Raw genomic sequence first — 11,025 nt, forward strand, 5'->3', positions numbered from 1 at the left:
AGCAAAAAATATATAAGAGAGAGAAAAGGAGAGAGGGAGGGAGGGAAGGAGAGAGAGAGGGAGAGATTGATTTGATGTGATCAAGAAAAGATGTACCCAAAGAAAGCAATCCTTATTCAAGTTCTGATGACTCAAATGATCCATAGACTAGATTGTAGATTCCAAAAGCTGGCTGTGCATCAGAATAGCATGGGAAGCTTGTTTAAAATAACCATGGAATCGGAATATCTGTGGGTGGTGACCAGACATGCATATTTTTTTAAGCTCCATAGATGATTCTGTTGAAAACCGGTGGCCCAGTCATTTGTTAAAATTCTGAGGATAGTGATGCAAACTGGTAGGCAATATTATTAGCTTAGCAAAGATCCTGCCCTCTTGGCCACTTGGCTGTCATTTGCTACATGCACACATCCACCTGCAGCAGGCTTTCATCAGGTCCCTCATCTTATCACACAAAGCACTTGGATGATGTTCTTAAAAACCCCATGGGCCAAGATACCAAAGCATTTAATTATCTCATTTGGAAGCAAGGGGGACAGATTTCACAGCCAATCCACCCAGCACTATCTGCAGAGAATCAGAGCTATGTCACAGCCAATGGCTTTACCAAATACCATTGGCCACAGCCTCTGGGAAGGCTTTGGGGGGGGGGGGGGAATCCTGGGAGGCTTGGGCGGATCAGCTTTCACTTGCAACACAGCTGCCTGCTAGCTGAAGGCCTGGGACAAGTCCCTCCGACCCAGTTTGCTTATTTGTAAAATAGTAACTGAAAATTCTGACCCCATAGTGCTGTGAGCTGCAGATGGATAAAAGGTGAGAAAAGCACCTGGAACCTGGAGAAGAACGTGGGATAGAAAAGGAACTTGATCAGTGGTACTTCCCTTACATTTATTTTAACCTCCTTCTCCCTGGAAAAGGGAGAACCAATTGTCAAAGGCTGACAGAAGACATTCATATTTTCCCAGTACTCCGTGAGTTGTCTACCGAAGGGTTATCCACGATAGAATTTGGAGAAAGGTGTCGATCTGTTGTTATTCTTTATGAAAGGTGGCTACCACTGAGTAGACTCCTACTTCTAGTCCCTGGTGTCACCTCAACCAGAAAGCATCTCTTGGTACCTGAGGCCATGGTCAGAAATGCCAGGTATGGTTTTTGCAGCTGTAACTTGCATACGGGCATGATCTCTATGAGTCCCACATGATCAAATACTAAATTATATGGGATTCAAATGAATCATATAGGCAGTTATAAAACACCAGACTCTAAATATTATTTACCCAGCATCAAGCAGATGTTTGTTTCCAAGCTACAATCCCCTCTAATTGGCTGACATTGTGCTGCATAAACACCAGTGCAAGCTTATGTTCTCTAATGAATGACAAATGCCTAGAAGAATCCTTTGTGAATTGGCAGCCTCCCCCTCCAGCATGCAAATTACGTGGAAATTCCATCGGCACATGCAGATAAGCTGATCTGCATGATTGGCAGACTAGTGGATAAACACACCCATGGATTCATTGTCCAAATTCAGTTTGGTTGATTCATCTCTGTTTGTAGCAATCATTTGTTAATTCATTCATCCAGCCAACATTTATTGAACAGCCATTCCACAATAGGCACTGTCCTGGGCTTTAGGAATATGTAGATGACTAAAAATATGGTCTCTCACTTCAAGTAGTCCACAATGAAAGAAGGGAGACACGACTGGTAAAGAAATAAAAATCACAATGTGAAAGGTGCAAAAATAGAATGTGGGCAAGCGTCTGTGGTCAGAGAAAGGGAATAAATCAACTGTACTTATAGGGGTTGGTGACGGCTTCCCAGATTTTCAAGACAAAACTCAGAAGATTTTAGAGTCAGCTAGACAGACAAAGCGTAGAAAAGGAGGCCCCAATAAAAAGAATAGCAAGGACACATGACAAAATATGTCAGGTTCTGGGAACCAACAACAGTTTGAACTTGCTGGAGCATACAGTGCACGCAACTGTCTGCTGTTTCAGCTCCTTAAAAATGCATGCAAACTACACAGCCCCTTCGAAGGGTAACATGGCTGTACCTCTTGAAATTTAAAATGTGCGTGTCTTGGGGCGCCTGGGTGGCGCAGTCGGTTAAGCATCCGACTTCAGCCAGGTCACGATCTCGCGGTCCGTGAGTTCGAGCCCCGCGTCGGGCTCTGGGCTGATGGCTCAGAGCCTGGAGCCTGCTTCCGATTCTGTGTCTCCCTCTCTCTCTGCCCCTCCCCCGTTCATGCTCTGTCTCTTTCTGTCCCAAAAATAAATAAACGTTGGAAAAAAAATAAATAAATTAAATTAAATGTGCGTGTCTTGCTTATACAGTAGCAACAGATGGGGGGGGGGGGGAGTGATCCTCTACAATGGAGTAAATAACCTACATCCACATAAAGAGATACTATGCAAACTAAATACTGTGTAAAAAGGCATGGGTATGTGCTCCGTATACTTATATGAGATTTACAGTTACGGGAAGATCTCCAGAATATACTGTCAAGTGAGAAAAATCATGAGAAAAAAAAGTATATAGATAGGATGCTACCTTGTGTGTAAGAGAGAAGACAATATAGGAATACCTATCCCTTATTCATAAAGAAACCCTGGAAGGATATAAAAGAATACAAGATATATAAGACAAAACAGGAATACCTATTCTTATCTATTCATAAAGAAACTCTGGAAGGATATACAAGAAACTAATATCTATAGGGGTGGGGGAGGGAAAAATAGATTAGAAAACAAGGGGTGAGATTTTGCAATGTATACCTTGTATATCTTTTATTTTCAAATCACATAAATGCATAATCTATTAAAAAGTATGACCAAATTTTAAAACGTATCTGCCTCGTGGCCTGGCAATTCTAGTCTTGGTATCAATCACAATCACTCACTCACCCATGTGCATAAAGGATATTTATTGTGGTACTGTTTTGGTGGGTGAAAAAAAGAAGAAGAAACTGGAAACAGCAAAACGTCCATTGAGAAAATGATGGAATAAAAAAGTATGTTCATACTTTTGAATACCATGCAGCAGTTAAACCTGTGAAGTAGATCTGTCTACTAACATGGACAAATCCAAGACTCCCAGAAGGATGGGATACCATTACTATAACACACACACACACACACACACACACACACACACACACACACACGCATACCCCAAGTAATGCTGTGCCATCTAAACTGAAATAATCCACACCAAACTGGTAACACTGCTTACATCTGGAAATGGTCTACAGCAGTAGTCAGTGATCTTTTATAAAGAGCCAGATGGTTAATATTTTAGGTTTTTCAGGCCTTATAAGGTCTCTGCTGTAGATAATCACAGATATGTCAAATGCAACCACAGACAATCTATAGATGAATAAGCTGTGTTCTGATAAAACTTTATTTCAAAACCAGAGAGAGAGCCAGATTGGGACAGTGGGCCACAGATTGCCAATTGCCGGGTTAAAGAACCAAGGTAGGAAATGTTGGTTAAAAACTCTTTAATGATTAATTTTTTTACAAGGAGATTCAAAGTAACTCTTACTTATCTAACTAAAGTTAATTAAAACAACATGGGTACATTAGTCTGCTGGGCCTCTATAACAAAATACCATAGACTAGGTGGCTTAAACAACAAACATGTATTTTCTAATTGTTCTGGAGGTTAGAAGTCCAAGATCAAGGTTCCAGGGTTGGTTTTGGTGAGGACATTCTTCTGGCTTGAAGATGCTGCCCTGTTGCTGTATCTTCACATGCTTTTCCTCTGTGCTCATGGAGGGAAAAAGACAGCACTCTGTTGTCTCTTCCTTTTTTTTATAAGGATATCAGTCCTATCAGATCAGGGATCCATCCTTATGATGTCATTTCACCCTACCTCCCTCCCTAAAGGCCCTACCTCCACATACAGTCACTTTGGGGGTTAAGCCTTCAACATACGAATTTTAAGGAAATGCAATTCAGTGTGTAAGAGGGGGTCAAGATTTGTCCCCTATAATAACAATGCACATAAGCTCCTCTGCCCAGAATCCAAATCAGTCAAGATCTTGATTGCTCTTGATAAAAGAAGGCCCAGCCAGAGGGCACCTGGGTGGCTCAGTCAGCTCAGGTCATGATCCCAGGTTCGTGAGATCGAGTCCCACATCACACTCTACACTGAGCATAGAGCCTGTTTAAGATTCTCTCTCTCCCTCTGTCCCTCTCCCCTACTCGCACACTCTATCTCTTAAAAAAAAAAAAAAAAAAAAGGCCCAGCCAGGGATTATATCTTCCTTCCCTAACACTCTCTCCTCCTTCTCCCTGAGCCAGTGTTGCTGTCCTGTCTGGGTAGGAAGTCTTTACCAACCTCCCTCCCCGACACTCACTCTCTCTCTCTCTCTCTCTCTCTCTCTCTCTCTCTGGATTCCTCCTCACCTATCAGAGGTGCTAGAAAGGCATGTGTTGAGAAAACCATGGCAATAGATCTATACCCCCTTTGGGATTTGTATCTTTGTATATCTCTATCTTTCCCTATTTATCTGTCTATAACTATATCCAGAGAGAGAAATTATAAGGAATTGGTTTATGCAATTATAAAGGCTGAGAAGTCCAGACCCAGGGAAGTCAGTGGTATAGTTCCAGTCTGAGTCTGAGTCCGAGTTCAAATGCAAGGAAGACCAATGTCTCATCTTGAAGACAGGCAGAGAGAGAATACTTCAGCCTTGTATTCTCTTCAGGCCTTCAACTGATTGGATGAGGCCCACCCACATTGGGGAGGGCAATGTGCTTACTCAGTCTACTGAATCAAATGCTAATCTCATCCAGAAACTCCCTCACAGACATACCCAGAAATCATGTTTAACCAAATGTTTGGCACCTTATGGCCCAGACAAAATGACACATAAAATTAACCATCACATCAAGTGACTAGAAACAACTCAAATGTTCACTGTTAGAAGACTGGCAAAATAAATTATGGGACAGCCACCAGACAATGGGACACTGTGCAATTGTGAATTGAAAAAAGAAAAAAAAGGGGTGCCTGGGTGGCTTAGTCAGTTAAGTGTCTGACTTCAGTTCAGGTCATGATCTCATGGCTCGTGAGTTTGAGCCCCGCATCGGGCTCTGTGCTGACAGCTCAGAGCCTGGAGCCTGTTTCAGATTCTGTCTCAGTCTCTCTGTGCCCTTCCCCTGCTCACACACTCTCACTCTCTCTCAAATGTAAGTAAACATTTCCAAAAAAAATTTTTTTTAATTTTTTAACATTTATTCACCTTTGAGAGACAGAGAGTGAGCAGGGGAAGGACAGAGAGAGAGGGAGAGACAGAATCTGAAGCAGGCTCCAGGCTCTGAGCCGTCAGCACAGAGTCCGATGCAGGGCTTGAACCCAAGAACCATGAGGTCATGAACCTGAGCCGAAGTCGGACACTTAACCGACTGAGCCACCCAGGTGCCCCTCAAAAAAAATTTTTTTTAAATAAAAAGAAAAAAAAATGAACTTCTCTAAATACTGTCATGGAAAGATCAAAAGTGAAAAAAGCAAAGTGCAGAATATGTGTAGAATATTTGAGGAGAAAACGAGGGAAAATTAGCATTTATATTTGTATTTTCTTCTATATATGTAAAGAGCCTCTGGAAGGAGTCATAAGAACCCAGCACTGCTCTCCCATAAAGACAGGAACCAGGCACATACAGGAAAAAGAAGGGGGGGGGGGCCGTTTGCAGACTCCTCATATTGTCTAGGTTTTAACTATGAAGATGTAGTTAACTGAGAAGGGCCATGTAAATAACTGAGAAGGGAAAAACAAGTGTTGGGCACCTCCAAAGGGTCAGTCTGGAAGTCATCACTACACATCCAGCCGGTAGTGAAAGCCTTGAAGGAAATGAGGCTGTCCAGGCAAATATGGAGAGAAGAAAATAATGTGGAAGTCAGGCCCTGGGGAGCACTGACATCTCAGGCAAGGGGGAAGGAGGGGTCTTGAAGGAGCAGACAGAAAGGTAGAGAAGGGGAGAGGCAGGTGGTCTCTGAGGGCGTGTAATGGTCTCACGACAACGAGAAATATAAAGTACAGACTTAAGCATTCGGCGGTTGGATCATTTCTGGGATGATATATTTAACCAGATAGTCTGTATTGTGTTTGCACTTTCTGTAGGAAATAGATCATGCAGTTACATCTCTTCCCTGGAATTTCTTTAGCTGCTGTCAGTGCAACCTGATTTGAGATGTAAATAAACTGCGGAGATAATGCCGGGATCTCGGCAGACTCAGTTCTGCCACCCGCCCAGGACGAGGGCGGTGATGGATGGTGTGAGGACCACTGCATAATCTCTTCTGTTTTAATACTCGATTATCATGTCCCTCATCTTTCCCAGAACCCGACTCAACACATTAAAATCTCTTTGTTCCTTCCACAATGCTTGTATCTCCCTTGCATCTCCAGCCTCCTTTAATACCGTTCATTATTGAAATGAATACAGAAAACCAATTACCCGGGTGGCAACAGGAGCTGGTCATGTGCCCAACTTGGCCGCACTGGGAGCCTGATTCCCTGTTGAGGTAAACAAGAATCCCCATGCACAGCCGAGCGCCTCACCTGTCCTCAAGCTCCTGGGAGCCACCCTGATGCAGCCACAGGGCTTTAGACATTTGTGTTCAGCTAATTCAGTGCATGTTTGTTGTCACCAGATGCCGCGGGAGGGAGGGCCCGGCGTGCCTGAAGTGCCAAGCCAGGAAGCTCTGCAGGCAAAGCAGTTGTTAACACAGTGGTTAAGAGCAGACTCTCAGAATACCTGAGTTCGAATCCAGGCTCTGCTAATAAAGCTGTTTGATTCTGGACAGATTCTTTTGTTTTTTTAATGTTTGTTTATTTTTGAGAGAGAGCATGTGTGCGCACGCACAAGTTGGGGAGGGGCAGAGAAAGAAAGACACAGAATCCCAAGCAGGCTCCAGGCTCTGAGCTGTCAGCACAGACAGGCTGGAACACACAGACCGCGAGATCGTAACCTGAGTTGAAGTCGGACGCTTAACCGACTGAGCCACCCTGGCGGCCTGACTTTGGACAGATTCTTAACTTCACGATGCCTTACCTTGGATCCTCACTTGTGAAATGGAAACAGTAACAGTACCTCCCTGTTGTGGGTCAAATTGTGTCCCCCCTCAAAAGTTGGAAGTCCTAACCCCCAACATCTGTGAATGTGACCTTATTTGGAAACAGGGTCTTTGCAGATATCATCAAACTAAGATGAGATCCTGGTGGATTAGGGTAGCATCGAAGTGTGATGACCAATGTCCTCGTGAGGAGAGAGATCTGGAGCCACAGAGACAGACACCCAGGGGAAATGCCATGTGATGGTGGGGGCAGAAATGGGAGTCATGCAGCCCCAAGCCAGGGAGCAGAGGGGGCGGGGGCCACCAGACGGGGCAGGGGCAGCCACAAGATGCCAGGAGAGTCGGCATCCCCTAGAGGCTGCAGAGGGGGCACATCCTAGCCAACACCTTGATTTCAGACTTCCAGCCTCCAGAACGAAGAGAGAGAAAAATTTCTCTTAAGCAACCAAGTTTGTGGCAATTTGTTACAGCAGCCATAGGAAACTAATACACCCCCTCAAATGGTTGTTACGAGGATTAATTAATTATACAGACAAGCCATGAAAAGTGCCTAGGAGAGTGTCCAATATCTAGTGACTCATACAGAAGTGCAGGGTGATTGTTAACCTACAACCTACAGCTTCTGGTTGGTAAGCAAGTCCTCAGTCCACCTCTGGTGCAGGTGAAGAGACCAGCTTCTCCCATCTACACTGCCTGAGTCACCTTTGCAGGGGGTATTGTGAGAGGGAGGATGTCAAGGGCATTTCCCTAGGTTGACAACTTTTCAGAGACTAGGCCGGTTTCTGCTATACCAAATAGTCCCGGTGGGATGAACTAATTCTTTAGTCAAGGTAAGTGAGGCAAGGGGAGCACTGTGGGGGCTAGGGACATTGATCTTAGAGTCGGACTATCCAGTTCAAATCCCACTCCCTCCCCTTACCAGCTCTGTGACCTTCAGCAATTCATTAACCTCTCTGGACCTCAGTTTCCTTGTCTGTAAAATGGGCAAAAGCTAGCATAAAGTATATAATAACGTATAGGTGAATAATCTAGAGAAGGTGGGGAAAAGGGAAGTTTGTTCAGGACCAACAGAGCCACTCTTCCTCCTACACGCACAGGCACACATATGCCTACTGTAATTACCTGTTCTTCTGTCTGTCTCTCTGTGTGGACTAAGCCCCTTCAAGACAGAGGATGTATGTTCTGAGCACCCTGAATGCACAGAGTAGTTGCAACAGAGAACACATACTGAACAAAGGGATAGCTTAAACCAAGTGTCTCAATCCTAAAACATGTACATTCCGCTTTAAGGTTTCTACTATGTCCACTTACTCCCTGAATTCTTGTTTTAATAAGTTCCTTGAAATCAAGGCTCAGCAAGCTGCAGGCCAAACCTGACCACACCCATTCGTGTACGACTGTCTACAGCCACTTTCAAGCTTCCACGGCAGAATTGAGTAGTTGCAATACAGGCCATGTAGCCCACAAAACTGAAAATATTTCCTATTTGGCCCTTTACAGAAAAAGTTGGTCAATCCCTGCTCTCAATCAACTCATTTTTTAATTTAAGTGCATTTTTAAATAGGAAACTTCATGCAACTAAGGTAATTAGAAACCAGTACTCTTTGCTATACGTGGAAGGCAACATTCCAATCAATAGGTAACTACTGAAATAAACCACAGACCAGCTAAAAGTACTTACCACGCCCCAGGAAGCCAGGTTGCAGTGCACAAAGCAGAAGCGAGGACCGAGGTGGCAAGATGGTGAAAACTTGGTAGCTGGCTACTCTGCAGGAACCAGTGTAGAGAGAAAAAAAAGAACATGTTAGTACTGGATCTTGAAGGATAGCCATGCAATAGCATGGAAGGAGGAAAAACATGCCAGTAAAGGAGTCAAAGAAGAAACACCTGGGGGCAGAAGATAAACCACAGGTTTTAAGAGCAGGAACTCAGAGACCACACAGGCAAAGGGTCCACTGAGCGAGGTAGTAAAGGCTCCTCAGAGATGAATGAATAAATAGATAGATAGATAGATTTTTCAACATCTCAAAGTAGTAAGCATAATTTATAAACTGGATTAGAAAGTACATCTCAGCACGTTTATAATGAAAACAGCTGATGCTAATGAGAGCAATAACACTTAAATAGAAATCTGTTTACCTTTGGGAGATTCACGCAGAACTTCAATGAGGTCCTGATTGACTTAAGGGCCAGGGACCGGACTGATTAAACTTCCTGAGTTTGGGGGGTCTCAAAGGGTAGTTGGCTGAGGTACAAAGGCACACCGACAACCTCGCAGCCTAACCAACCAGTGATTGGGAGTAATTAGAACCAGGTGGAAAAGAGGTCACAGTGCCCAACCTGGCCATATGCTACGGTTCTTTCCTTTATGAGCACCACAGACTCCTCGAAAAAGCTGAAGAAAGCTATGCCCCTCCTTCCCAGAAAACTGCACAGAAATACATACACCAAAACTTTTGCATTTAAATTTTTTTCTATGTTGGAAATATATTTTCTACACATGAAGAAAAATTAAAAGCAATCTTTTTTTAAAAAAAGTCTTGGCCTCATTTTTTTTATAACACGTTAAGATTCAAGGTCTATTTGAGTGGTAGAGGGAATAGATCTAAAATTGCACATAAAGCAAAAAATTTCAATTCTTCTCAAAATCTCATTTTAATGAGATTTCTGTGATTTCTTGGCTTGAATAGAAAGTTGGAACTGTGCAGTGATCTTTGCAAGTATCAAAACCAAATCAACTTCATATTTTCATTTAAATGGCACCCGCATCGTCAAAAAACCTGAACCCCCGAAACGCACAGGACAAAGAAAAAATTAATATTCCCGTAATTCACTTTGCCAACTTTGTGTTTGTGTCAATAAACACCAAATCCTCCAAAATATTTTTAACATTGAATTTGTGTCAATTGTTTTCTTTTGTCTTTAAGTAATGAGAGAAATCCTTACAAATCATGTTTAAATTTGAAGATGGTCTGAGAATAAGTAACCCTTGTTAACCTTAAAAATAACACTGCCAGGGGGCACCTGAGTAGTTCTGTTGGTTAAGTATCTGACTCTTGACTTCAGCTCAGGTCATGGTGCCATGGTTCGAGACACTGAGCCCCAAGTCAGGCTCTGCGCTGACAGTGCAGAGCCTGCTTAGGATTCTCTCTCTCCCTCTCTCTCTGCCACTCCCCCACTCGTGTGTGCTCGCTCTCTCTCTCACAAAATAAATAAATAAACTTTTAAATACATAAATAAAAGTGCCAGTTATTTTACCAGGAAAAATGGGTTTATCTGGGAGTAGCAGAGAATTGCAACAACCTAGGACCAGCAAGCTTCGGCAGAACCACAGGCAAGCCTGGAGAACAAAGGAGAGGAATGTTCTTTTCTAGGGGAAAGGGGGAAGTAGGGAAGGCTCTTCTAAAGGAAAAGTCCGCTGGAGGAAACTGGGAGTCTGAAGTACAGTGGCTTCTCATTGGCTGAGCTGTGACTGCCTCCCATTGGCTGGGCTGTTGCCAGGTCTTCCTCCTGCTGGAGCAGTAAAGTACTAGCTAAGGTAGCCTATCCCGTGCAAGGTGCATCTCTTCCTGCTGGCTCTGTCGTTGACTAGCGCTGAGCATGAGAGCTCCCCCTGCCGGCCTCCCAACTCCATCCTAAACAAGGTTTCCTTTTATTACCTTGTCTTATCCCCCCCCCCTTTGATAAAGATCTTTCTTTGAAAAGCACTGCTGATAAAGATTCAAGTTTTCTACATTTAGTGGTACCTCAGTACCAGGCAGGACCTTTCCTGGTTGTCGCGCGTAGCAGCCGGAAGCTACTTAAAGCCACATTTGAGTAACAAGGAAGCTTAGGAAGGAGAAACTCTCAGGCCCTTCCCATCTGTGGTCCATTTTTTGTCGAGATGGTTAAGCACTGCAGACCATCTCGAGATGTTGCGCCAACATCTTCTTGGGTACA

General features: G+C 43.7%; 1 long non-coding RNA gene across 2 annotated transcripts in view; it reads right to left on the reverse strand.

Moving 5' to 3' along the window:
• The window catches only part of LOC123588717, a 95,348-nt gene extending 84,720 nt beyond the window's left edge, over positions 1 to 10,628 (reverse strand). Inside the window, exons 1-4 of one of the 2 annotated variants that reach the window (XR_006707987.1) lie at positions 10,345 to 10,628; positions 9,226 to 9,365; positions 8,768 to 8,853; positions 3,482 to 3,765 (exon numbers count right to left, since the gene is read on the reverse strand). This is a non-coding gene — a long non-coding RNA (uncharacterized LOC123588717). Of the gene's footprint in view, positions 1 to 3,481; positions 3,766 to 8,767; positions 8,854 to 9,225; positions 9,366 to 10,344 lie in introns of those variants that run through there. The other variant, XR_006707988.1, reaches the window with a different exon arrangement.
• Between the last annotated feature and the right edge of the window lie 397 nt (positions 10,629 to 11,025).

Source organism: Leopardus geoffroyi, chromosome E3 (assembly GCF_018350155.1).
Source record: "Leopardus geoffroyi isolate Oge1 chromosome E3, O.geoffroyi_Oge1_pat1.0, whole genome shotgun sequence".
Lineage (NCBI taxonomy): Eukaryota > Metazoa > Chordata > Mammalia > Carnivora > Felidae > Leopardus > Leopardus geoffroyi.